The sequence below is a fragment of the Dendrobates tinctorius genome, unplaced genomic scaffold (genome assembly GCF_039654945.1).
Source record: "Dendrobates tinctorius isolate UK_male_01 unplaced genomic scaffold, ASM3965494v1 ptg000067l, whole genome shotgun sequence".
Taxonomy (NCBI): domain Eukaryota; kingdom Metazoa; phylum Chordata; class Amphibia; order Anura; family Dendrobatidae; genus Dendrobates; species Dendrobates tinctorius.
This window is the reverse complement of record NW_027361735.1, coordinates 1,937,684-1,963,238: the sequence shown is the minus strand read 5'-3', so window position 1 is coordinate 1,963,238 and position 25,555 is coordinate 1,937,684. Positions and strand designations below refer to the sequence as shown.

At 45.0% G+C, this 25,555-nt stretch overlaps 1 pseudogene; it reads left to right on the top strand.

The window, feature by feature from the left end:
- The window catches only part of LOC141095147 (uncharacterized), a 35,590-nt pseudogene extending 23,355 nt beyond the window's left edge, over window positions 1-12,235 (top strand).
- The last annotated feature ends 13,320 nt before the right edge of the window (window positions 12,236-25,555 follow it).

The following is a 25,555-nucleotide window of genomic DNA, read 5'->3' as shown; positions in this document are numbered from 1 at the left end:
TTTTTATTTTTTTGCTGATGATGCTGTGTGGCGGCTTGTTTTTTGCGGGACAAGATGACGTTTTCAGCGGTACCATGGATATTTATATGCGTCTTTTTGATCTCGCGTTATTGCACTTTTTGTTTGGCGGTATGATAATAAATCATTATTTTTTGCTTCGTTTTTTATTTTTATTTTTTAAGGGGTTCGCTAAAGGGGTTAACTAATGGGACAGTTTTATAGGGCGGGTCGTTACGGACGCGGCGATACCTAATATGTGTACATTTATTGTTTTTTTTTTTTATTATTTTAAAAAAATGAATTTATTGGGGAATATTTTTTTTTTTTTTTACTAATTTATTTGGCGATTTTTTTAAATTTATTTTTACACTTTTTTTTAAATTTTTTTTTACTTTATTACATAGTCCCAGGTGGGACATCACTGTCCTGTGACAGATCGCTGATCTGTCACATCACAGATCACTGTGACAGATCAGCAATCTGTCACAGGCAGTGCACAAGGCTTCCTCATGCCTGCGCTTTGCAGGCACTGAGGAAGCCAGCTTCCCCAGGCCCCCGAAGGCCCCCGTCGCCATCTTGGATTCGGGGGCCTGGAGGATAGGAGTCCCCCGCAGCAGCGCTGCACATTGCGCTGCCGTGGGGGGCTCAGGGAAGCACGGAGGGAGCCCCCTCCCTGCCGATGCTTCCCTTTAACTCCCGGTACACCGCGATCGCGTTTGATCGCGGTGTGCAAGGGGTTAATGTGTCGGGGGCGGTCCGTGACCGCCCCTGACACATTGTGCCGGGTGTCAGCTGTGATAATCAGCTGACACCCGGCCGCGATCAGCGGCGCTCACCACGTGGGCGCCGCTGATCGCGGTAGACGTACTATCCCGTCCCCGGTCATACGGGCCCGGGTACCGTGGACGGGATAGTACGTCTCATGTCAGGAAGGGGTTAAGAGTGTGCTGCTCTAACCTCTTCACACTCACTCCCCTCATCAAACACTTCACTATGTCTCCCGCGCTCATCATACTGCACAACGATCCTAGCCAAATTAATAAAAGCATTTGTGAAAATGCAATGATTTACTGCGCTGCCACTGAATTTTGCCTACTTTAAGTAAAAATGCTTGTGAAAGCAAATGTGCTACGCTCGTGCTGAATTTGCGATTGGCAAATGATTTCTGAACACGTTTGCTCATCTCTCCTGGTGATTCCAAGTTGTTTCTCCATCTGGTGGGTTGCCTGTAGTGTAAGGTGTGTCAGAGGCCTATTATACTGTTTCTACTCTGTGGAAATTGATGCCACTTTAGTGGTGTGTGACACAAATATTTTGAAATGTGGAGATTCCAAGTTAGGTATGCTTCATGTGTGTTGCCTGTAGAAGTAGGGCTCCCAGAAAGGCAGCCCTGCACTAACTTTTGCTCAACTACCTGTGTTACTATCCTTACATTTTTCCTCCATTAGTACTCTATGAAACTTATGTTTGTGCTATATGACTGTGGCTGGAAAAAAAAGGAGCCGTTGCATGAGGTATCAGGGCTCCTGTTAGAATCTGTTCAGCTTGTGACTGTCCGCCATTTTCTTGTAGTGTTCTGGCTGCTGGTGTTTTTCCCCTGGTGCTTGGTTTGTCTTGGGCCAGGTGATTGTATTACCATTTATTAGCCTGCACCTGTCTCCCATTCCTCACTGGACAACAGTGTTAATCAGCTTGAAGTTTGGCTTAGAGCCTTGCTTTGCCTCCTGTGTGTTTAATTAATGCAGTTCTGGGACCTCTGGTTCTGCTAGTCTTAGTTTCTGTTTGTTTCTGCAGCCTTCTCTTTGTTTTTCTATTAGGAGGTCACCCGTTTTTGTTCCCAGTCCTTAGATCTTTCAGGGATCCCCTTCCCCCTATCTATAGGTCTTCGCTTGAGATTAACCTAGGATCGTCGGTGGGTCTGTGTTGGAATAATGCATATTGATCTGTATGTATTGCAACAACTACTACTGTACTGTTTTATATATTGTGCATATTCTGAGATTGTTAACAAAGTTCAGTGACAAAAAAAAAAAAAAAAACAGACAGGATGCCCCTCCTTCTCTTACCTTCTTGTTGTTGTAATGCTCCCATGCTGCAAGCCACAGCAGATACCAGACTGATCACATTTCATGCTGTAAGCTGTTCAACCTGGATATGAATAAATCTACATTCTGTATTGCTGACTCTGGATGTTACGCTGATTAATTCGCTGCTAACAGGTTATGGGACCAGAGTCCTAGAGTCCCAGATCCCCAGAGCACAGAGAAAAGAAAAGAAAGGAAGACAGCAAAGATGGCCACCAGCAGCAGCAACTCCATGAAGTTTACAGTACCAAGTCTCACTAACCAGAATTATCAATCCTGGAAATTCAAAGTGAAAATGCTGCTATTAAGAGAAGGTACGTGGAAATACACACAGGAGCCTAAACCTGACCCAGTATCACAGGAGTGGATAGAGATGGATCAGAAAGCACAAAGTAGCATATCACTCAGTATAGATGATCAGATTGGGCATGTGTGGAAAAGTGAAACTGCAAGAGAAATGTGGGAGCAGCTGCAAAAGGTGCATGAGAGGATAAATTCAAGCAATAAACTTTATCTCATGAGAAAATTGTACCAGTCTAAACTACAGAATGGCCAGGATATGCAGGACTACATAACAAGCATTCTAGAGATTGCAGAACACCTGAGAGGCATTGGGGAAGATTTGAAGGACTTTCATGTAGCGGCATTACTGCATAGTGGTCTTCCAGAAAACTATGACACGCTTGTAACCGCACTAGATGCGCGCCCAGATGATGAGCTTACATTGGAGTATGTCAGAGGGAAGCTCATAGATGAATATAAGCGGAAAGCGGAAGGTGTAAACAGCAGGACATACGATGCAGAATCTGCTTTACAGACACAAAATCTAAATAACAGAAAGCACCTAAAAAACACGTGAATGTTTTGTTTGCAAGAAATCAGGACATTTGAAAGCCGACTGCAGAGTCTGGAAAGCTAGAATGAATCAGCTGAAAAAGCAAAGCAGTCTTCAAAGGGTTAAAAGTGCTGTGTCTGCAGAAAATGATTCTGTAAATACTGAAACTGCATTTACTGTCAGTGTAAATACATCAAAGCATGCATGGTGTATAGACTCTGGAGCAACTAGTCACATGACTAATAACTGGGACTTCTTTTCTAAGCTTAACCAAAGTAAGTCAGAGAAAGTGATTATGGCTAATGGTCAGTACATGACTTCACAAGGTATAGGAGATGGTTATATTGATTGTCAAATCTCACCAACACAAAGCAAGTGTGACGTCTGCCTGCGGTCTGGACTGCAGCCAGACAGCACCCCGAGAAACACTGAGACCCTTTACCCCTATACAGGGATCTGGATTTATAGCAGAGCCCAGGAGGCGCTGTCTGAATAGGAGCAATGACCAGAGCAGGACGGTCGCCAGAAAGGTGTTCCAATACAGGACACAGAGGCAATGATATCCGAGACTAAACCAGTCAGGCAGAAATGGTATAAAAACAGTAGACAGTAGCAGAGTCAGATTCCAGGTCGAAGCCAGAGTCATAAACCGGGAGGGCAGCAGAGGTACAGAATCGTTAGGCAAAAGCAGAGTCAGAATCCAGGCCAAAGTAAGAGTCATAAACCAGGAGGGCAGCAGAGGTACAAAGTCGTTAGGCAGAAGCAGAGTCAGAATCCAGGCCGAAGTCAGTGTCATAAACCAGGAGAGTCGCAGAGGTACAGAATCGTTAGGCAGAAGCAAAGTCAGAAGTCCAGGCAAAAGTCAGAGTCAGTCAAACAGCAATTCACACAGTAACACGCAGGGGAACCAAGAATATATCCGGCGGCCTGCAAGAGCAGTCCCAAGGTATTTGAGGGATCAGGTCATCCCTTACAGGCCCGTGGCCCGATGATGTCATCCGGACTGCCCCCAGGACCAGGCTGGATGGTAATGCACCAGCCCCTTCATGACTGACCGAGGAGCGAAGCCTGCGTCCAGCGGACGCCTGCGCAGGAGCCTCATGACTATCGCCGCCACCACTCGGGGTTGAAGCACAACGCCTCCCAGAGACCAAGGCCGAGACTGCAGGCCACGGGTCAGACGGTGATAGGACAGTCCGGCGCCTCCTAGTGGTCGAGGCCGGAACAGCAGGCCCTGAGTCTGACGGTGATGTGATAGTCCGGCGCCTCCTACTGGCCGAGGCCGGGACAGCAGGCCCTGAGTCTGGCGGTGCCGTGACAGTACCCCCCCCTCTAAGAGGGGCCTCCGGACCCTCAAAACCCGGTTTGTCAGGGTGGAGGAGGTGAAACCTGCTAATCAACCGCTTTGCACGAATGTCACTAGCGGGGACCCAGGACCTCTCCTCTGGGCCATAGCCCTTCCAATGCACCAAGTATTGTACCGAGTTTCTCACTAGACGGGAATCAAATATGCCTTGGACCTCGTACTCTAAGGCGCCCTTGACCAAAACTGGAGGAGGAGGGGACCGGACGGGACGAATTGGGGAGCGGTATACCTTGAGGAGGGACTTATGAAAAACGTTAGGAATTTTAAAAGACTGCGGGAGTTTTAACCGAAACGCTACTGGGTTAATTACCTCTAATATTTCATATGGTCCGATGAACCTGGGACCCAGTTTGGCTGACGGTACCTTAAGTTTGATGTTTCTTGTAGAGAGCCAAACCTTGTCACCAACTCCCAGGTGCGGCCCCTGGGATCGTCGTCTATTGGCTGCCGAAGTCTGTCTAATTTGAGCCCCTTTTAAATTAGAGTTTACTTCGGACCAAATAGTCTTTAGACGATGTATACTTTGCTCAACCCCTGGGATTTCCGACATCTTGGCCGAAAATGATCCAAAGCGCGGATGTAGACCGAGGTTACAGAAGAAGGGGGTGGTTTTGATGGAGTCTTGGTATCTATTATTGAGAGCGAACTCTGCCAATGGCAAATGTTCCACCCAATCTGACTGATGTGCTGAGACATAGCAGCGGAGGTATTGCTCCAGCGTTTGGTTGGCACGCTCAGTTTGACCATTCGTCTCGGGATGGTATGCCGAGGAAAAAGACAACTCAACACCAATACGTCTACAGAACGCCCTCCAGAACTTTGAGACGAACTGGGTACCCCTGTCGGATACGATATTTGCCGGAACGCCGTGCAGACGTACAACGTGAAGAACAAACAACTTGCTTAAGGTTTCAGAGTTGGGTAAGCCGGACAGGGGAACAAAGTGAGACTGTTTACTGAACCTGTCCACCACCACCCAAATACAAGTTTTCCCCTCGGAAGGTGGCAGGTCTGTAATGAAGTCCATGGAGATGTGGGTCCATGGACTTTCAGGGGTGGGCAAGGGCTGAAGCCAGCCGGCAGGACGGTTATGGGGGGACTTGGCGCGGGCACAGACTTCACACGCTGAGACGTACTCCTTGCAGTCCTTGGCCACCGTTGGCCACCAAAAGTTCCTGGTTACCAGCCTAGTGGTATTATTAAGACCAGGGTGGCCTGCCAGGACGGAGTCGTGAGATTCTTTTAACACTCGTAAGCGAAAAGTAGCTGGGACGAATAATTTTTTGGGGGGCGTAGAGTCAGGAACTTGTTCTGATGACCTACGGATCTCCTCCAGAAGGTCCAGAGATACTGCCGACACAACAATGCCATTTGCCAATATGGGAGCTGGTTCATAGTCCTCGGTGTGTGTGTGACAAAAGCTGCGGGAGAGGGCATCTGCCCTCACATTTTTGGTTCCGGGGCGAAAGGTGATTAAAAAAAATCGAACCTGGAGAAAAACAAGGCCCACCTGGCCTGCCTAGGGTTTAGTCTTTTAGCCGACTCTAGGTAGGTTAGGTTTTTGTGATCGGTAATAACAGTAATTTTGTGTTTGGCGCCTTCGAGGAAGTGGCGCCATTCCTCGAAGGCCCACTTAATTGCCAATAATTCTCGGTTGCCGATGTCATAGTTTCTCTCCGTGGCAGAGAATTTGCGGGAGAAAAAGGCACATGGACGAAGCTGAGTGAGGGATGCAGAGCCTTGTGAGAGCACTGCTCCCACTCCGACTTCGGAGGCATCCACCTCCACAATAAACGGGTGGTCCAAGTTTGGTTGAATCAACACCGGGTTGGCCACGAAGCACCCTTTTAGTGTGGAAAAAGCCCTGGTTGCCTCAGGATTCCAATTAGTCACGTCCGCCCCTTTCCGGGTAAGGTCCGTGAGTGGCTTGGCAATCTCTGAGAATCCCCTGATGAATTTGCGATAATAATTCGCAAATCCCAAAAATCGCTGGAGTGCTTTCAGCGATTTGGGTTGTACCCAATCCTTAATGGGTTGAATCTTGGCGGGATCCATGCGGAACCCCTTGCCTGAGACCATGTATCCTAAGAACTGCACCTCTTCGGCAAAAAAACACATTTTTCAAATTTTGCGAACAAAGAGTTTTCGCGCAGTCTTTGCAGTACTGAACGGACGTGTTGAGCATGAGTCACAGGATCAGCAGAATAAATCAAAATGTCGTCCAGATATACGACGACATACACCCCACAAATATCTCTAAAAATATCATTGACGAAGTGCTGGAAGACTGCAGGAGCGTTACTGAGTCCGAAGGGCATTACCAGGTACTCAAAATGGCCAAGGGGTGTATTAAAGGCCGTTTTCCATTCGTCCCCATCTCTTATGCGGACCAGGTTATATGCCCCCCGGAGGTCAAGCTTAGTAAACCAGCGAGCTCCCAGTAACTGGTTAAACAGATCAGGAATGAGTGGCAGCGGGTATTGATTCTTTACCGTTATGGCGTTCAGCTCACGGTAGTCAATGCATGGTCTGAGTCCACCATCTTTTTTCTCTACAAAGAAAAACCCAGCTCCTACAGGTGAGGTGGAAGGTCTAATGAAGCCTTTTCGAAGGCTGTCTGCAATGTATTCCTTCATGGCTACACGCTCAGGACCAGAGAGGTTGAATATTCTCCCCTTAGGGAGACGGGCACCAGGGACCAATTCGATAGGACAATCGTATTCTCTGTGAGGAGGTAGTTTCTCCGACTCCACTATAGAGAAAACATCTTCATAATCCCTAAACGCATATGGAATAGAAGGTGTTTTAATTTTAATCTGGTTCACTGAAAAAGACATACAGTTACTCTGACACCATGGACTCCTGCGTACAACGTCACCTATGCGCCAGTCAATAATCGGATTATGTTGGTGCAACCATGGCATGCCTAACACCACTGGATCTGACAAATTGTATATAACAAAAAATGACATTTGTTCGTTATGTAACGTCCCCACTGACATAGAAATTGGCAGTAACGAATTCCACGCCTCCTTGGAATATAGATGTACCATTAATAGCAGTAGTCTGAATAGGCGCTTTAAGCCTTGACAGAGGTACACCAAGGCTCTTAGCAAATAAAAAATCCATAAGGTTGACGGCAGCACCACAATCCACATAAGCCTTCACACACAGACGTTTCTTAGCAAAAGAAAGGGAAACTGGTAACAACAGTTTGGCCGCATTTGCGGGCAATACCTGACCCCCAACGCTGTCCAGGGGGTGATGGTCCAGGAATGTGGATTTCCAACAGCCAGCATTTTCCTTGAAGCTTCCAGGCTGCAGCATGCTTGAGCCTGAGAGTGACTTCCCAGGCTGAGCAATGCAACAGGTGTTCGGGCCAAGAATCAGCTCAGTCAAGAGGAAGGAAAAAAAAAGGTGAGGAAAACTGCTTTTATCTGTGTTAAGTATAGACACAAAAAGCCGTTTTATTTTTATGGCCGGATATAATGTGACGTCTGCCTGCGGTCTGGACTGCAGCCAGACAGCACCCCGAGAAACACTGAGACCCTTTACCCCTATACAGGGATCTGGATTTATAGCAGAGCCCAGGAGGCGCTGTCTGAATAGGAGCAATGACCAGAGCAGGACGGTCGCCAGAAAGGTGTTCCAATACAGGACACAGAGGCAATGATATCCGAGACTAAACCAGTCAGGCAGAAATGGTATAAAAACAGTAGACAGTAGCAGAGTCAGATTCCAGGTCGAAGCCAGAGTCATAAACCGGGAGGGCAGCAGAGGTACAGAATCGTTAGGCAAAAGCAGAGTCAGAATCCAGGCCAAAGTAAGAGTCATAAACCAGGAGGGCAGCAGAGGTACAAAGTCGTTAGGCAGAAGCAGAGTCAGAATCCAGGCAAAAGTCAGAGTCAGTCAAACAGCAATTCACACAGTAACATGCAGGGGAACCAAGAATATATCCGGCGGCCTGCAAGAGCAGTCCCAAGGTATTTGAGGGATCAGGTCATCCCTTACAGGCCCGTGGCCCGATGATGTCATCCGGACTGCCCCCAGGACCAGGCTGGATGGTAATGCACCAGCCCCTTCATGACTGACCGAGGAGCGAAGCCTGCGTCCAGCGGACGCCTGCGCAGGAGCCTCATGACTATCGCCGCCACCACTCGGGGTTGAAGCACAACGCCTCCCAGAGACCAAGGCCGAGACTGCAGGTCAGACGGTGATAGGACAGTCCGGCGCCTCCTAGTGGTCGAGGCCGGAACAGCAGGCCCTGAGTCTGACGGTGATGTGATAGTCCGGCGCCTCCTACTGGCCGAGGCCGGGACAGCAGGCCCTGAGTCTGGCGGTGCCGTGACAGCAAGAAGATCCCAGTAAAAGATGTGCTCTATGTGCCTAGTCTTGAGAGTAATTTACTATCTGTGAAGAAACTCACAAAACAAGGAAATGAAAGTGCATTTAAGCATGATAGCTGCATCATCTCAAAAGAGGGCCACACACTAGCAGAAGGAAAAATCACAAATGAACTTTACCAGTTTAAATGCAAAGAGTGTGTGTACACTGCTCAGGAAGAAAGGCACAACAACTGCATTCAAGTATGGCATAGGCGCCTAGCACACAGAGACCCAGAAGCAATAAGGAAGTTAGTTCAAAAGCAACTAGCTGAGGACATTACAATTGATCTATGTAACCAGATAACCAGCTGCATCAAAGGGAAAATGTCTAGAAAAGCTTTTCCTAAGAGAAGTACCGTATATACTCGAATATAAGCCGAGATTTTCAGCCCAAAAAATTGGGCTGAAAGTCCCCCTCTCGTCTTATATTCGAGTCATATACAAAGGGGGTCGGAGGCGGCGAAGGTGTCAGGTCATACTTACCCGTCCTGACGCTGTGTCTTGAGCCCTCAGCTTCTCCCCGTGCTCTCTCTTCCTGCCTTCAGCGGTCACGTGGTGCCGCTCATTAAAACTCATGAATATGCGCATATTCATGAGTTTTAATGAGCGGTATCACATGACCGCTGAAGACAGGAAGAGAGAGCACGGAGAAACTGGGGGCTCAAGACACAGCGTCAGGACGGGTAAGTATAGCGATACTCACCTGTCCTGCGTCCATGGCTGCTTGCTGCTGTCTGTCATCGGTCAGTGACTTCAGACAGCAGAGGGCGCGGTTAGTGCGCGCCGCGCACCCTGCAGTCTGAACGTCACTGACTGATGACATGGCAGATAGCGGTGAGCAGCCATGGACGCAGGACACGTGAGTATCTCAGGTGCCAGCAGTGACACCGGCACCTGACACCAGGCAACGGAGAGGTGAGTATGTCTTTTATTTTTACATGCAGCAGCAGCATGGGGGCAGCATATGGGGGAACAATCTATGGAGCTTCTTCTGGGGGCAGCATATGAGGGAAAAATCTATGGAGCTTCTTCTGGGGGCAGCATCTATGGAGCTTCTTCTGGGGGCAGCATATGGGGGAATAATCTATGGAGCTTCTTCTGGGGACACCATATGGGGGAATAATCTATGGAGCATTTCCCACCCTAGGCTTATACTCGAGTCAATAAGTTCTCCCAGTTTTTTGTGGCAAAATTAGGGGGGTCGGCTTATACTCGGGTCGACTTATACTCGAGTATATACAGTACTACAAGAACAGAACAGACACTAGATTTAATACATACAGATGTCTGTGGTCCAATGAGCACTCAGACTCCTGGGAAGAAGAGATATTTTCTCACATTTATTGATGATCATTCAAGATATGCAGTTGTCCATCTGCTTCACAGCAAGAAAGAAGATCCAGAGAAACTTGAAGTATATCTAGCTGAGGTATATAATAAATTTGGGAGAATGCCAAAGATTCTACATGCAGATAATGGGACTGAATACACAAGTAATGAGAAAAAGAAAAATGGAATCCTAATTCAGACCACTGTACCGTACAATCCTGAGCAAAATGGTATCGCGGAAAGAAGGAACTGAACACTCTGTGAAAGTGGAAGAAGTATGTTGTTTGATGCAGATCTGCCCACAGCATATTGGGGTGAAGCAATCATGACAGCTTGCTATCTTCAGAACAGACTACCAGGTAAAGCTACAGAGAAAACTCCGTTTGAGCAATGGAACAGCAGAAAGCCAAAACTACATCATATAAGAATATTCGGAAGTAAAAGCGCTTGTACATGTTCCCAAAGAAAGGTGAACTAAGTGGGAATCTCACGCTAAGGAAGGGATCCTGGTAGGCTACAGTGAAACCCAGAAAGGTTATAGGATTCTACACCCAGAAACAAACAAGGTCACAATAAGTAGAGATGTAGTGATTGATGAGAACTTTGTGTCCCCCAAGTTTTGTGACATCACGCCAGTAGTCCAGCTGAAGTCACAATTACAAGACGATAGCAAGGAGGATGTAGAGGTCTGGCTGGATTCTTCAATCACTGAAGGAACAGAAAAATCAGGTGAATCTGAAATCAGGAGATCTTCAAGATCAAACAGAGGCGTACCAGCTAAACGTCTATCCTACATAGTCAAGACACTACCTGAATCAGAGCCGCAGTCATAGGATGAAATGCAAGAACTACCTGTCCATGAAAGAACAAAGTGGATCAATGCTGCTAATGAGGAAATCAAATCTCTTCTTCAACTTCAAACTTGGAAACTCACCAAGCTGCCACAGGGCAAAAAGGCAATCAAGCGCAAGTGGGTCCTCAAAACCAAATATGACTCTGAAGGTAAAGTCCACAGATTTAAAGCAAGGTTGGTGGCAAAAGGATATTCTCAAAAGTATGGCGAAGATTACGATGATACGTTTGCTCCAGTCGCTAAACAGACCACGTTCAGAGCTTTGTTAGCTGTAGCTGCTGTACAAAAGATGAATGTCAGACATTTGGATATAAAAACTGCCTTTTTAAATGGTGACATTGAGGAGGACTTGTACATGACTCAACCTGAAGGTTATGTAAAAGGGGGTGAAGAGAATCTTGTTTGCAAACTACAAAAATCCCTTTATGGTCTTAAGCAATCAGCAAGAGCATGGAATACCAAGATGAATAAGGTCTTGCTGGAAGAAGGTTTTAAAAGAGGTCAAGCGGATCCATGCTTATACACAAAATATACAGATGGAAAGTGGATGTATATTCTCTTATATGTGGATGATGTGATTGTAGTTCATCAGGACGACGCAGAAATTGGAAAAATGGCTGAAATTCTGAACCAGCATTTTGAAACGAAAGACCTTGGAAATGTGACATATTATCTAGGAATCCAAATCCAGAGAGAGGAAGATGGAAGTTTTCTTCTAAACCAAAGTGTAAAAATTAATTCGATTCTGAATCAGTTTGGAATGTCAGAAGCCAAAAGGTATATTAACCCCAATGGAACCATCCTACCTGAAGCTGGAAGGAGAAGATGACCTGTTGCCAAACAATGAGAAATATCATCAGGCAGTGGGGGTACTTCTATACATATCAACTATGACTCGACCGGATATCACAACAGTTGGAATCCTTTGCAGATATGTGGAAAAACCACGCCAAAGAGACTGGAATGCTGTTAAGAGACTTCTCCGATACTTAAAAGAAATGCAAGATGTAAACTTAAAGCTGTCTGCAACAGGAGATCTAGAACTCACCAGCTATGTAGATGCAGATTGGGCTGGTGATTCGCATGATCATAAATCCACAAGCGGATACTTGTTTAAAGTTGGAGAAAGTTTAATCTCCTGGTCTAGTAGGAAACAAGTGTCTGTTGCCTTGTCATCTACAGCAGCGGAGTATGTGTCCGCAGCCTATGCAAGCCAGGAGGTAATTTGGCTAAGACAATTGATGGTTGATCTTGGCACACCGTCAACTCAGCCGACGGTGATTTATGAGGACAACCAAGGATGCATTAAACTTGCATGCAGAGAAAAGATCAGTGCTAGAACCAAGCACATTGACGTCAGACATCATCATTTACGTGATTTGATAGATCGTGGCATAATTCAGTTTGTCTATTGTGAAACTGATAAGATGGCAGCTGACATTATGACAAAGCCATTGCTACGAGCCAGGTTCCAGGAATTGAGAACCACACTGGGACTAAGGAGGATAAGTAGTTGTTGAGTGGGGGTGTTGGAATAATGCATATTGATCTGTATGTATTGCAACAACTACTACTGTACTGTTTTATATATTGTGCATATTCTGAGATTGTTAAAGTTCAGTGAAAAAAAAAAAAAAACAGAAAGGATGCCCCTCCTTCTCTTACCTTCTTGTTGTTGTAATGCTCCCATGCTGCAAGCCACAGCAGATACCAGACTGATCACATTTCATGCTGTAAGCTGTTCAACCTGGATATGAATAAATCTACATTCTGTGTTGCTGACTCTGGATGTTACGCTGATTAATCCGCTGCTAACAGTCTGTTCACAAGGAATGGGTCGCCCACCCCATCGTAGGTTATCAGCCTAGTTGCAGTGCAGGGTCAGTTTTCCCCCTCCTACCCTAGTCCTGTGCTGCAGAATCATAACAGCTCCCAGCAAAGAAGGTTTACACCACTCCAATAACCAACAGGTCCTCATCGAAACTTCAATTCAAAGCTGTAAATGCTGGACCAGATCCTGATACCTCATGCATGGCTCATGGCTGACCGCTTCTGTGCCATTATAAAAGGTTCTACTGTAGTGTCATGAACTAGGGGAGTTTGGTTGCCCCTGGTTCGTCAGGGGATTTATTATATCCCATTTTCCAGTACCAGTTTGGAACTTGCAGCTCTCTGGCACACCCATTACCCTCAGGTCAGTCAGGGAACTATACCTAAGATAAATATTCACCAGAAAGGCTGCCTTGCTGTGCACTGGCTATTGGACACGCTGCAGTGAGGGCGGTATGCCTATTCCCAGTCTCAGGCAGGAAATACACTTATCAAACTCTGTCCATCACTGCCAGGGTCTCCCCAAAAGTCCAGAACACTTTGCTGCCACCTACTCCTGATTTTAGGATTAATAACGAGTCAGGAGCCAACCCAATCAGTAGCGTTGAGAGGTTGTGGGAAAAAGTATTAGAGCAAGGAAAACCAGCATAGTACATATTATAGCTTTTACTCCAAAAAGAAATAGGCAGAGTTTACAAAAATATAAAAAGGCATTACAAATGAAGCAATTACAATATGTACACATGATTACAAAATAAAGATGGTTTAAAGATTAGCTTACATGTTTCAGTTAATGGCGAGCCATGTGGAGATGGTTGGTGGGGGGAGGGAACCGTCCTAATTCATCAGGTCAACTTGCATAGCCTCTTGTAGCTCATTCCCCGGGCAAATGACACGCTCCTAACTGGGCTCCCTAATGATATACCCTCTGTTCATGACCTCACTGAGTGGGTGGATCTATGGAATGTACTCCCCTTTTCAGAAGTTATCAAAACCTAATTAATTCCATATGTCTGGCGGGAAACCTCGTAGAGCGACAGCTGGACTATCATTCTTGTTCTGAAATTAGTTTTCTATTAATTCCAAACATGAAGTGGATGCATGACCCGATTAGGCAGAAATCGGATTCTGCTGGTGCTGGATCTTAGAAAACTCACTGGGTGGTGGTTCCAACGATGTAGAAACTGTAGAATGAATGGAAGCAGCCGGCACATGCTCAGTAACTAGCGGTGACATCACCGCTCATCACCGAGTCATTCCCCAGTCGTTTACAGTCAGGAGCTGCTGTGTTATTAGCGCTCCGCCTGTAAACATATTATCCCCCCAAGATGGCTTTACACCGTGGGACGTGACTGAGCGCCAGACAGGTAATGTATATTGCTGCTTTATTATTTTAAACTTTTTTACAGGAGATCAATGGCGTCACAAAGGAATGAGCAGTGTAATAAAGATTTGTGTAATAAACAATGTGTGTGTTGTATTCTGTCATTAAAATACTTTATTCTTATTGTGTGTGTTTATTTAACCCTTTATTTACTATAGAATTAGTAATGGAGAGGTGTCTTATTGACACCTCTCCATTACTAATCCGGGCTTAACCTTCCTCTAGTGTTAGGGTCGTGACCGACCCGTTTTAGGTTTTAAATGCATACAAATTCTACATACATTTGTTTATTGCATCAAGACTTTTTGACTTTTGCAGGAACTTATTTTTAAACAAAATACAATAAAATAAAACTATTTTACTAAATTGTAACATGCTCTTATTAAAATTATAACATTTGTGTTGTTGGGGTCAATTTCGACCCAGGTCTAATATAAGAGTAAAAAAACAATAATAAGTCCCAAAACTGAACTCTTAAACACAATATAAACCAACATCCCACAGCCAGCTCTACCGCCAACAACTTGAGTTGGGGACATGTCCAGGCATGTATGGCCAAATCAGCTTAGAGTTGGTACTTTGCAGAGTATACATCTCCAGTTTACACATGCAACAATGAGGAGAAGATTTGCTGTAAGCCAAATTCTGGATTATATCTTAGATGATAATGAATCAGAGGACACACAGCAGCAAACTGATACAGATGAACAGGTTTCTGAGGAGGAAGATGATGTGAAGTATCAACCGGAAGACACAGACAGTTCTGATCAGTCTGATGAGGAGGCCACTGGTGCTGAAGCTGCTCCCGCTGAAAGATTCAAATCCAAAAGTGGCAAGATCAGTTGGAGCTCAGTACCTCCAGATGTACATGGCAGGGCAGATGCTGCAAATGTCATAAAAATGACCCCTGGGATCACAAGGTTTGCTGTGACAAGAGTAAGTGACATCAAGACATGTTTTGATCTGTTTATGCCATTGTCAATAAAAAAAGTCATTATTGCTATGACAAACCTTGAAGGAAAAAATGTCCATGGCAACATGTAAAATGACCTTCATGATGATGTCCTGGATGCCTACATTGGTGTTCTTCTCCTTGCTGGAGTGTACAAATCCTGCAATGAGGCCACTGATAGTCTCTGGGACGCATCGACAGTCAGGAATATTTTCCGGTCAACAATGTCACTTCAAAAGTTTCAAATGATATCAAGAGTCCTCAGATTTGACAACAGAGACACCAGAACAAAATCTGACAAATTTGCTCCCATCAGGGATGTTAGGGAGAAATGGGTTCAGCTCCTTCCACTGATGTTCAACCCAGGGCCAGAAGTGACAGTAGACGAACGTCTTCTCCATATCCGCGGAAAATGCCGCTTCCGGCAATGAATGCCAAGTAAGCCAGGCAAATACAGCATAAAAATCTGGGCAGCCTGTGATGCAAAAACTAGCTATGCATGGAATCTACAGATTTACACAGGCAAGTCTGCTAGCGGCATCCCTGAAAAAAAACAAGGAAAACGTGTAGTCCTCGATATGACTACTGGACTGCAGGGTCATAACATTACTTGTGACAATTTTTTTACCAGCTATGACCTTGGACAAGAACTTCTCAGGATGAAAATCACCATCGTGGGCACAGTGAAAAAAACCAAACCGGAGCAGCCCGCTGAATTGTTGCAGATGAAGGACAGGGCTCCACTTTCCTCAAAGTTTGTTTTTACAGACACCACCACTGCTGTTTCATACTGCCCCAAAAAACGACAGAATGTGGTACTGATGTCCACACTTCACAAAGATGCAGCTGTGTCATCAGGAAGTGACAAAAAAGCCCAGAATCATCCTGGACTATAACAAAAACAAAGGAGGAGTGGACAACCTGGACAAGCTGACTGCCACCTACACTTGCCAGCGAAAGACTAGGAGATGGCCAATGGTTGTATTTTACAACATCCTTGATGTGTCAGCATGCAATTCATTTGTGTTGTGGACCCACATTCACCAAGGATGGAATTCAAAGAAAAAAAACAAGCGGAGGATGTTTCTTGAGGAACTAGGAAGATCCCTTGTCAAGGCGCACATTGACCAAAGAGAACAAGTGCCCCGAGACCCAGCCGCTGCAGCCTTGGTCCGACAACTCCAGAGCTCAACAAGTGCTTCGTCCACACCCACAGCAACACAAAGAGCATCATCACCAGCATCCTCCTCAACCAGGCCTGCCTCAACATCAACCACAACAGCCACAACCCCAGTGAGACCACCTGATTCTAAAAGAAAAAGGTGTCAGGTCTGCCCTAGCAATAAGGACAGAAAGACAAACACATCGTGTTTCGCCTGCAAAAAATACCTCTGCAAAGAACACACAAAAAGTGTCACTTTTTGCCACACATGCATCTAAATACTAATGCATCTAAAAACTAGTACTTGATTTCTGTTGATTTGATTTGCTTGATTGATTGATTGTTGTTTGTTTGTTTGACCTAGAAAAGCTACTTTTTATTATTATTGCTATTAATGTTAATAAAATTTTCATCTTTTATTTGTATTAAAGTTCTATAAAAAAAAAATCTGTTTTTTGCCTTTTTCATAAAGTAGTTAGATATGGGTCAAAATTGACCTGTAACACCATAGATGTTACTAGAGTTAATATAAAATATATACAGTATATGTATATTTTTTTTACATTTAAGAAATGTGTTCTAAAACCCTTCAGTAATAGTCAGGTAATATAACAAACTTTTTTAAGTTTATATTATTCTCTTGAGGTTCATTTGACAATATTTTTATATTGAAAATGAAGGGTATGCTCTCAAATGAAAGGCCCAGGGGGCCACAACAAAAATATTAAAGTCAGTCCTTCCATGGATGAGAAACCCTGACAAGGTAAGAAACAAATTGGATCATAAATAACTTTTTAGGGTATCCTAGGGGTGATTTAAGACACGGGTCAAAACCGACCCGTTAACATAAGAAAGAGTAACAGAAAGCTAACACTAGAGGAAGGGTTAATGTCACCTTACAATAGAAAGGTGGCATTAACCCCTTCTTACCCCACTTGCCACCACTACAGGGCAAGTTGGAAGAACTGGGCATAGCTCCAGAATAGGCGCATGCAATATATGCACCTTTTCTGGGCAACTAGGGGCTGCTGTTTTTAGGCTGTGGAGGGCCAAGATCAATGGCCCTTTAACAGCCTGAGAATATCAGCACTCAGCTGTCAGCTTTAGTCAGGTTGGTTGTCAAAAATAGGGGGGAGCCCACACCATTCATTCAAATTATTTATTTAAATAATTAAAATAATTAAAAAAACAGCATGCGGAACTCTATTCTTGAGAACCAACCGTTATGAAGCTGACAGCTGAGGGTTGCAGCCCCCAGCTGTAAGTTTCATCTGGTTGATTCACAGAGGGGGACCCCACGTCAGATTTTCATTCATTCTTCTCTTGCTTGCTGTTGCCTGCAGAGCAGGTGAGAAGAATGACAGCCGTGGTCAGCACCAGCCGCCGGGAATAGCGCTTACTGTAGCGCTTCTTCTTGGCAGCCATCCGTGAGCACGGACAGTGTGAACTGTTCTCCGTGTGCATGTGTTGCAGGCCGTGTGTCCTTGTTAAAAACGGACATGTCTCCGTGTTTTGCACACGAACACAGTCTGTGAAAGCACGCTGACATGTGCATAGACCCATTCATTTGAATGGGTCTACATGTGTCAGTGTCTCCGGTACAGGAGAAAACTGTCACTACATGTACCAGAGACACTGACATGTGAAAGATGCCTGAGGAATCTAACAAAACCCATATACCAAATGAATGTTATACAAAAAGTTTTTCACTTAAAAAAAAGGACAATGAAAAAATATATAAATATATTTCAAACAAATTTTTCACAAAAGTTTTTTCTTTTTTGAAAATACTATGGTTTTTTAAAACAGTTTATCCTGGCACTTATGCTTGAAGCATAATAAAACATTCAATATTTCAGTGACCCCCCTGGAGCAAATACCTGAGAATTGTCCTAATAGGATACAAACGCTAAACCGGAAAGAATCATATTGGATCTTCCGTCTGGGTACATTATATCCGGATGGATTGAATGATGTCATAGAGGGTATATGATATACAAATTAAATAAAATCGACAGGTATGAAATTGCATACAAGTTTTATACATGTATGAATGAGATATCGAAATATTCCATTTGGTTTTTGGAAACAGTCATAATATGAAGAAAAGAAAAAAGGAAGAATTTTAAATTTTGCTATCATGTACATGTTTGTAGGATTTTATATTTTATATTTTTGTATCAAATCACACTTCAGTATGTTTAATAACATTTTAAAAGAAATTTTACATATACCTTATATACTCGAGTATAAGCCGACCCCCCTAATCTTGCCACAAAAAAACTGGGAAAACTTATTGACTTGAGTATAAGCCTAGGGTGGAAAATGTAGCAGCTACTGGTAAGTTTCAAAAATAAAAATAGATACCAATAAAAGTAAAATTAATTGAGGCATCAGTAGGATAAATGTTTTTGAATAGCCATATTGAATCAGGAGCCCCATATAATGCTTCATACAGTTCATGATGGCCCCATAAGATGCTCCATACAAAATACACCCCATATAATGCTGCACAAAGGTTAATAATGGTCCCATAAGATGCTCCCTAGAATAATATGCCCCATATGCTGCTCCATAAAGGTTATAGCCCCATAAAATGCTCCATAGATTATGCTCCCATAAGATGCTCCACAGATTATGCCCCCATATGCTGCTCAATGGATTATGCCCCCATATGCTGCCCCATAAGATGCTCCATACATTATACCCCTATATGCTGCTTCATATATTATGCCCCCATATGCTGCTCCATAGATTATGCCTCCATATGCTGCTCCATATATTATGCCCCCATAAGATGCTCCATAAATCATGCCCCCATATGCTGCCCCATATACTGTGCCCCCATAAGATGCTCCATATATCATGCCCCCATATGCTGCCCTCATAAGATGCTCCATACATTATGTCCCCATATGCTGCCGCAAATAAAAAAAATGACACTCACCTCTTCGTCGCTGGGTGTCAGGTGCCGATGTCGCTGCTGGCTCAGGACCCGGCACCTGAGACATTCACCTGTCCTGCGTCCATCGCTGCTGCTCACCACTATCTGCCACGTCATCTGTCAGTGACGTTCAGGCAGCAGAGGGCACGGCACGCACTAACCACATCACCGCGCCCTCTGCTGTCTGAATGTCACTGACAGAGGACACATCAGACAGCAGTTTGCAGCGATGGAGAGGGGACAGGTGAATATAGCCTATACTTAACCCATCCTGGCGCGGTCTCTGCAACTCCGTTCTCCCACTGTCTTCCTTCCTGCCTTCAGCGGTCACGTGGTACCGCTCATTAAACTCATGAATATGCGCATATTCATGAGTTTAATGATCTGTACCATGTGAGCCCTGAAGGAAGGAAGGGAGACTGAGGGACAAGCAGGGGGGCTGCAGAGACCGCGCCAGGAGGGGTAAGTATGACCTGACACCCCCACTCCCCCTCTGACCCCCTGGTGTATATGACTTGAATATAAGCCGAGAGGGGGACTTTCAGCACAAAAAGTGTGCTGAAAATCTCGGCTTATATTCGAGTATATGCGGTAGTTTATTATATTTATAGTGTTTTCATAAAAGAAAAAACTGTGTGAAAAATTTGTATGAAATTGGTCTATTTGAACCTGTTTTCACATTTTTTCCAGCGGTATGATAAACCATTATTTTCTTCCATTTTTTTTTATGGTGTTCACTAACAGTTTTATGGGTCAGGTTGTTCCAGACACGGCAATACCAAATTTATTTTTGCTTTTACATCATGCATTGCAATGCACCTGCCTTGCAATGCATGAGACCTGTGTCATTACACAGGGATTTCTCCTGTTAGGCCAGGGTCACACATGCGAGAAACTCTGATGAGTCTCGCATCTTAATACCCGCACTGCTGCTGGCACTCGGGAGCGGAGCGTGCAGCTGCATGTTTTTCTATGCAGCCACATGTTCTACTCCCGAGTACCGGCAGCAGTGCCGGTATTAAGATGCAAGACTCGTCAGAGTTTCTTGCATGTGTGATCCTTACCCCTATCCTGTGGCAGGATGTAACAGGCCACAATACATGGCACACCAGGAAATCATTGATTGACCTCCGAGTGCCATGACAACTATCTGTTACCCTTGATTTTGTCATGGGAGTGCTGATGGGGGTGAGAAAGGGAGCCCACTTGCTCTCATAACCTTTCAGATGTCGCAATCACTCTCGATCATGGCCGCTGGCAGGTTAATGGCTCAGGGGCAGTGTGCTGGCATCATCCCTGGCTCTCACTGCAGGAGCTTGACTGTTAGCTGCTCTGAACTCCTGCAGAGATCATGTGGAAGGTGCTGATATTTCTGCACCTCCTGCATGATCATGCTTTGACCGATCAAGCGCTCCGAGTGTGGGGACTGATGACATGGGTCCCTGCATCTCTTCCCGTACCGCTTAGCTGTCAGTGACAGCTGTCGGCATTGAACTGTCACTGCGTGATTACGCAAAGTGAGAGCATGACGTGCATAGCACGTCATGCTGCAGGAACAGAGACCCTCATGACGTGCTATATCCGTCATTAGTTGTAAAGGGGTTAAATAAAAAAATCAAAACGATGTGAGACATATTGTTTAGGCTGGTTTCACATTAGCGCTTAAAGCGCACGCACGGCCGGGGGTAGCTCCGCCCCCGAGCCGGCTCTCTGCCCGGCGTGCCCGCCCCTTGCTTGTACTGCAGCCTCCTAGCGCACAGCGGCCCCTGCGATCGGCGCACCCTATCTTTAGCATAGGGTGCGCAGATCGTGCGCAGGCCGTGCGCTAGTTGCGCTTTGACCTGCGCTGCGCACTTTTGACGGTGCGCCGTGCGCTCCAAAATCCGAAAAGTTTGATTTTGGCACGCACGGCGCACCGTCAAAAGTGCGCAGCGCAGGTCAAAGCGCAACTAGCGCACGGCCTGCGCACGATCTGCGCACCCTATGCTAAAGATAGGGTGCGCCGATCGCAGGCGCCGCTGTCCGCTAGGAGGCGGCGCTACAAGCAAGGGGCGGGCACGCCGGGCAGAGAGCCGGCTCGGGGGCGGAGCTACCCCCGGCCGTGCGTGCGCTTAAAAAGCGCTAATGTGAAACCAGCCTTACTCTTACACATGCATGTTTTTGCCTTTCTTTATAGATCTTATATAAGGGCTCTCTTCCTATTTAATAAATGCTAGATAATATATCTGCTGTTTTCCTACTGATGAAAAAAAATCAATTAATACTCTAAAGTAAAATAATAAAAATTAGAATTACGCAACAGTATCAGGATTCATTAAATTAATTCTCTGTTTGATAATTATCAGAAATGCAAAGCACTGACAAGTAGGGCAAACTAGTAGACATGACTCACATATTTTTCTTCCCTGGTGTGAAAAAGAGAATATTCAGTAGCCTACGGTACTTACAGTGTTTTATCTTTTGGTAATAGTGGGGAGATTATATCATGATATTGCTCATATTTCCTGGCTCTGTCGAATTGCAATGACTTGATGTGCAACAGTTCTTCAAATTAAGTTAAATTCTAACTAATTCTCCATTACCAATCAAGTGCTAACGCATTTACAAGGGCTGCTGTACACTCATGATTGCCAAATCTAATATATAAAGCTCAGTGTGTGTGTGTGTGTGTGTGTGTGTGTGTGTGTGTGTGTGTGTGTGTCCGGGATTGGCATCCGCACTGTCACAGCTACAGCCAAAAAATTTGGCACAGTCACACGTCTGGACCCCGAGAGTGTCATAGGCTATTTTGTGAGGCGAATTTTTAACCCCGCACGTTCCAATTCACCAAATAATTTTGCCCTTATCTACATAATGGGGAAAAAGTGAAAGGAAAAGTGTTGGAGACAAATTGACAGCTGCCAGATGTGAACAAGGGGGACTTAATGAGAGCGATGGCGCCAAAGAGTATATACCGTACAGTTGCTAAGGTGGGGCCCTGACATTGGATACTCACCACACACGGGGATATGAACACACACACAAAATGCACCACACACTACCACGTGCTCCAACACATATACCACCCTCAGCACACATTTCACCACACATACACCAACCTCGCCACATAAAAGTCAAAACACAAAAGTCACCACTCAAAACTCGCCGCGCTGTCCCAGAACTCTTTAAAAGATAAAAATGAGCTGTGATTGGTTGCTATCAACAGTTTTTTTTGTAGACAGTCGTGGTAGCTGAGGCCTATTATTCTTATCGTTTCTGTGGTGTTATCGTCCTTCTGTAAAGCTGGAAATAATTTATTACCGTGCCAACGCAGACCACCCTCTGACACAGACTGCGGGGGCAGCCCAGTATCACACAGGACAGGATTAGACACACGGCTCAGCAGTCAGTATCACACAGGATAAGAATAGATACACGGCTCAGACGACAGTATCACAGGATAGAATTAGATACGCAGCTCAGCAGACAGCATCACACAGAATAAGATTAGGTACACGGCTCAGCAGTCAGTATCCCACAGGATAGGATTAGATGCACGGTTTTTATGTGCAATATAATCATTATAATTTGTTATAGCTAACCACAGTTGGTTACTATACCCAGGCAACGCCGGGGTCTTCAGCTAGTATATGATATAGTGCATCAGTTAAGAAAAGTACACAGTGTGATAATTTTGATGAAGCAAATACCATTACTGCCTTAAAGGGAAGGTGCCATCCAAAAAAATTTTTTCAGCAATTGAAAAAATGTGAAGAATTAATGTTTACATTTTCTTAAAAAATATTATCATGTTTTTAATTTTGTAAAATATGAAAAATAATTTTAAAAAGTTTGGCATTTCAACTTGTTAACACTAGGGGGAGCAGCTACTGAAATTTGGCACAAAAACCTAGTGTACAACTAGCTCACATTACTGCACTGAAGTAATTATGGGCGGAATCTGCTGACATGGGTGTGGGGTCACTCCTCTCCTCCCCTTCTGGGTGTTTGCTAAGAGAAAAGAGAGGATGACATCTAGGAACACAGTGAGCAGCCATTTTGATGGGGCCTGCAAAGTTACTGATTGTCTTTGCATGCAAAGTCTGGATCTGGACAGGTCATCAATCAGCAGAAATGTTTCCTGGATTTCTGTGGAGCAGACAAGCAGACGGTCCATCCATGTGTATAAAACACAGCACTCTGTGTACAATCCCTGGCACCGAACAGGGCGCCCCCCCATAGACCAGCACACTGCTCTCCTGAAATACTCTGTGCTGATGTCACCCTGCTCCTTCCACCATATATCAGGCCCCTGTCGCCTCGCTTTCACACATCGCCAGGACGGGATCTGAGGAGAGGAATGGGGTCTTCGGTCACTGAGGATGGCAGGCAGCAAGGATTCTGGGAGTAGGGTGACAGCAGCACAGAGTATTTCAGGAGAGCAGTATACTGGTCTATGGGGGGCACAGAGGGAGATATATGGTGGAGGAGCAGGGTGACAGCAGCACAGAGTATTTCAGGAGAGCAGTATCTCACGGGATAGGATTAGATACACGGCTCAGCAGTCAGTATCACACGATAGGATTAGATACACAGCTCAGCAGTCAGTAGAACACAGAAGATTAGACACATGGCTCAGCAGTCAGTATCATACTGGAGAGGATTAGATACACGGCTCAGCACACAGTATCGCACAGGATAGGATTAGATACTCGGCTCAGCAGTCAGTATCACACATGATAGGATTAGATACACAGCTCAGCAGACAGTATCACACAGGAGAGGATTAGATACACGGCTCAGCAGGCAGTACCACACAGGATAGGATTAGATACTCGGCTCAGCAGGCAGTATCACACAGGATAGGATTAGATACACAGCTCATCAGTCAGTATCACACAGGATAGGATTAGATGTCCAGCAGATTGCCAAGTGTTTTGAAACAGCAGGGAGCAGCTCCTCCTATGTTTTGTAAGTGCAGGGGCAGCAGCTGGCCGTGTGTTTTGGAAAGAGCAGCTTGGTGTCCAGGAGCTCGTCCTGGTTCCTCTCCTACAGCTGGTATGGGCAGAGTGAACATCCAAGCCGTAATGCTGGAACAGTACAGCATCCAGGGCTTGCAATGGAGTGTAAATGGAGCTAAAAGGAATGCACTGAGCTCTAATAAGATGGCGCCTCGCCACACCTGCAGCTGTGAATTGAGCTGCCCACAGAGGCGTGCCCAGTTCGCTCCTGATGCAGCTGAAATGAAAGAGATAGGGTCGGCAGCCGACTATTGTCTCTTATGCCCAGGGACTGCCGTAAATGAGCATTGAAAGTGTCGTTCAGCAGCCAGAGAGGTAAGATGGCAGCCCCCAGTGGCTGCATTACTACAGAAAAAAAAAATCCATACACACCACTGAGTCAAGCTTAGGGGACAATATCTTTTTATACTATTTTCTTTTTTACATTAAATTATGAAAAAACACGGCACCTTACCTTTAAATTTATTAATAGTAATGTTCATATAAAGAGTGCATGATTAATATATAGATTTCAGGCAAATATTGAGCTAAATATACAGCAGAGATAGCAGAGTCAAAAATCAATAGAGGAAATGCATAATGAAAGTAAATAGCAACCAAAGTGACACACCACTCCAACAAGCGTTTCGCTATCGCTTCATCAGGGAGTGACAAATCATGAGTAGAGATGAGCGACTTTGCCTTTTTTTCGGGTCGAGTCGGGTTTCATGAAACCGGACTTTCTCAAAAGTCGGGTCAAATGAAATCGGCCAATTATCATGAAAAGTCGAAGGCCGACTGAAACACGAAACCCAATGCAAGTCAAAGGGGAAGAAAAGTCGGCAGGGAGTGGAGGACAGGAAACACACCTACAGTGTCCATTTTAATGCCAAAAACATCAATTCTCATTACTTAAGCTTGTCAACCTTAATTTACTTTATAACAATAGTTAGGCATTGAAAACTGGGGGTTATTTGGCTAAAGTTGTGGGGGGGTAGGGCTGGATCCAGATTTTCTTGGGCCCAGGGCTAAAGAGTGTCAATGGGCTCCTTTAACACATGCCACAATTCATGATCCTCTGATACGGCAGAGAAATTGTACTATACTGCTATGAAAAATACTTCACTTCTTACAGCTCATGACTGATATCCATTTTAAATTCTCCAATAGCTCCAAAAATGAACAGCATATTACTCCATACAGTATTATGGCAACTGCATAGTGCGCTTTACAGAGTAATGAGGCCCATATATTTCTCCATACAGAATCATTGGTCCCATGTAAATGTTTGAAACAGTATATGAAGAGCTCCACATAATGCTACAGTATATGTTGGTCCCCACGGATGAATCTCCACTGTGTTATGGGCCCAAATAATGCTCCATATATAAATGGGCCCCATTTCTAATGATCCAGTGCATAATGGGCCCTGTAAATGCTGCTCCTGTGTCT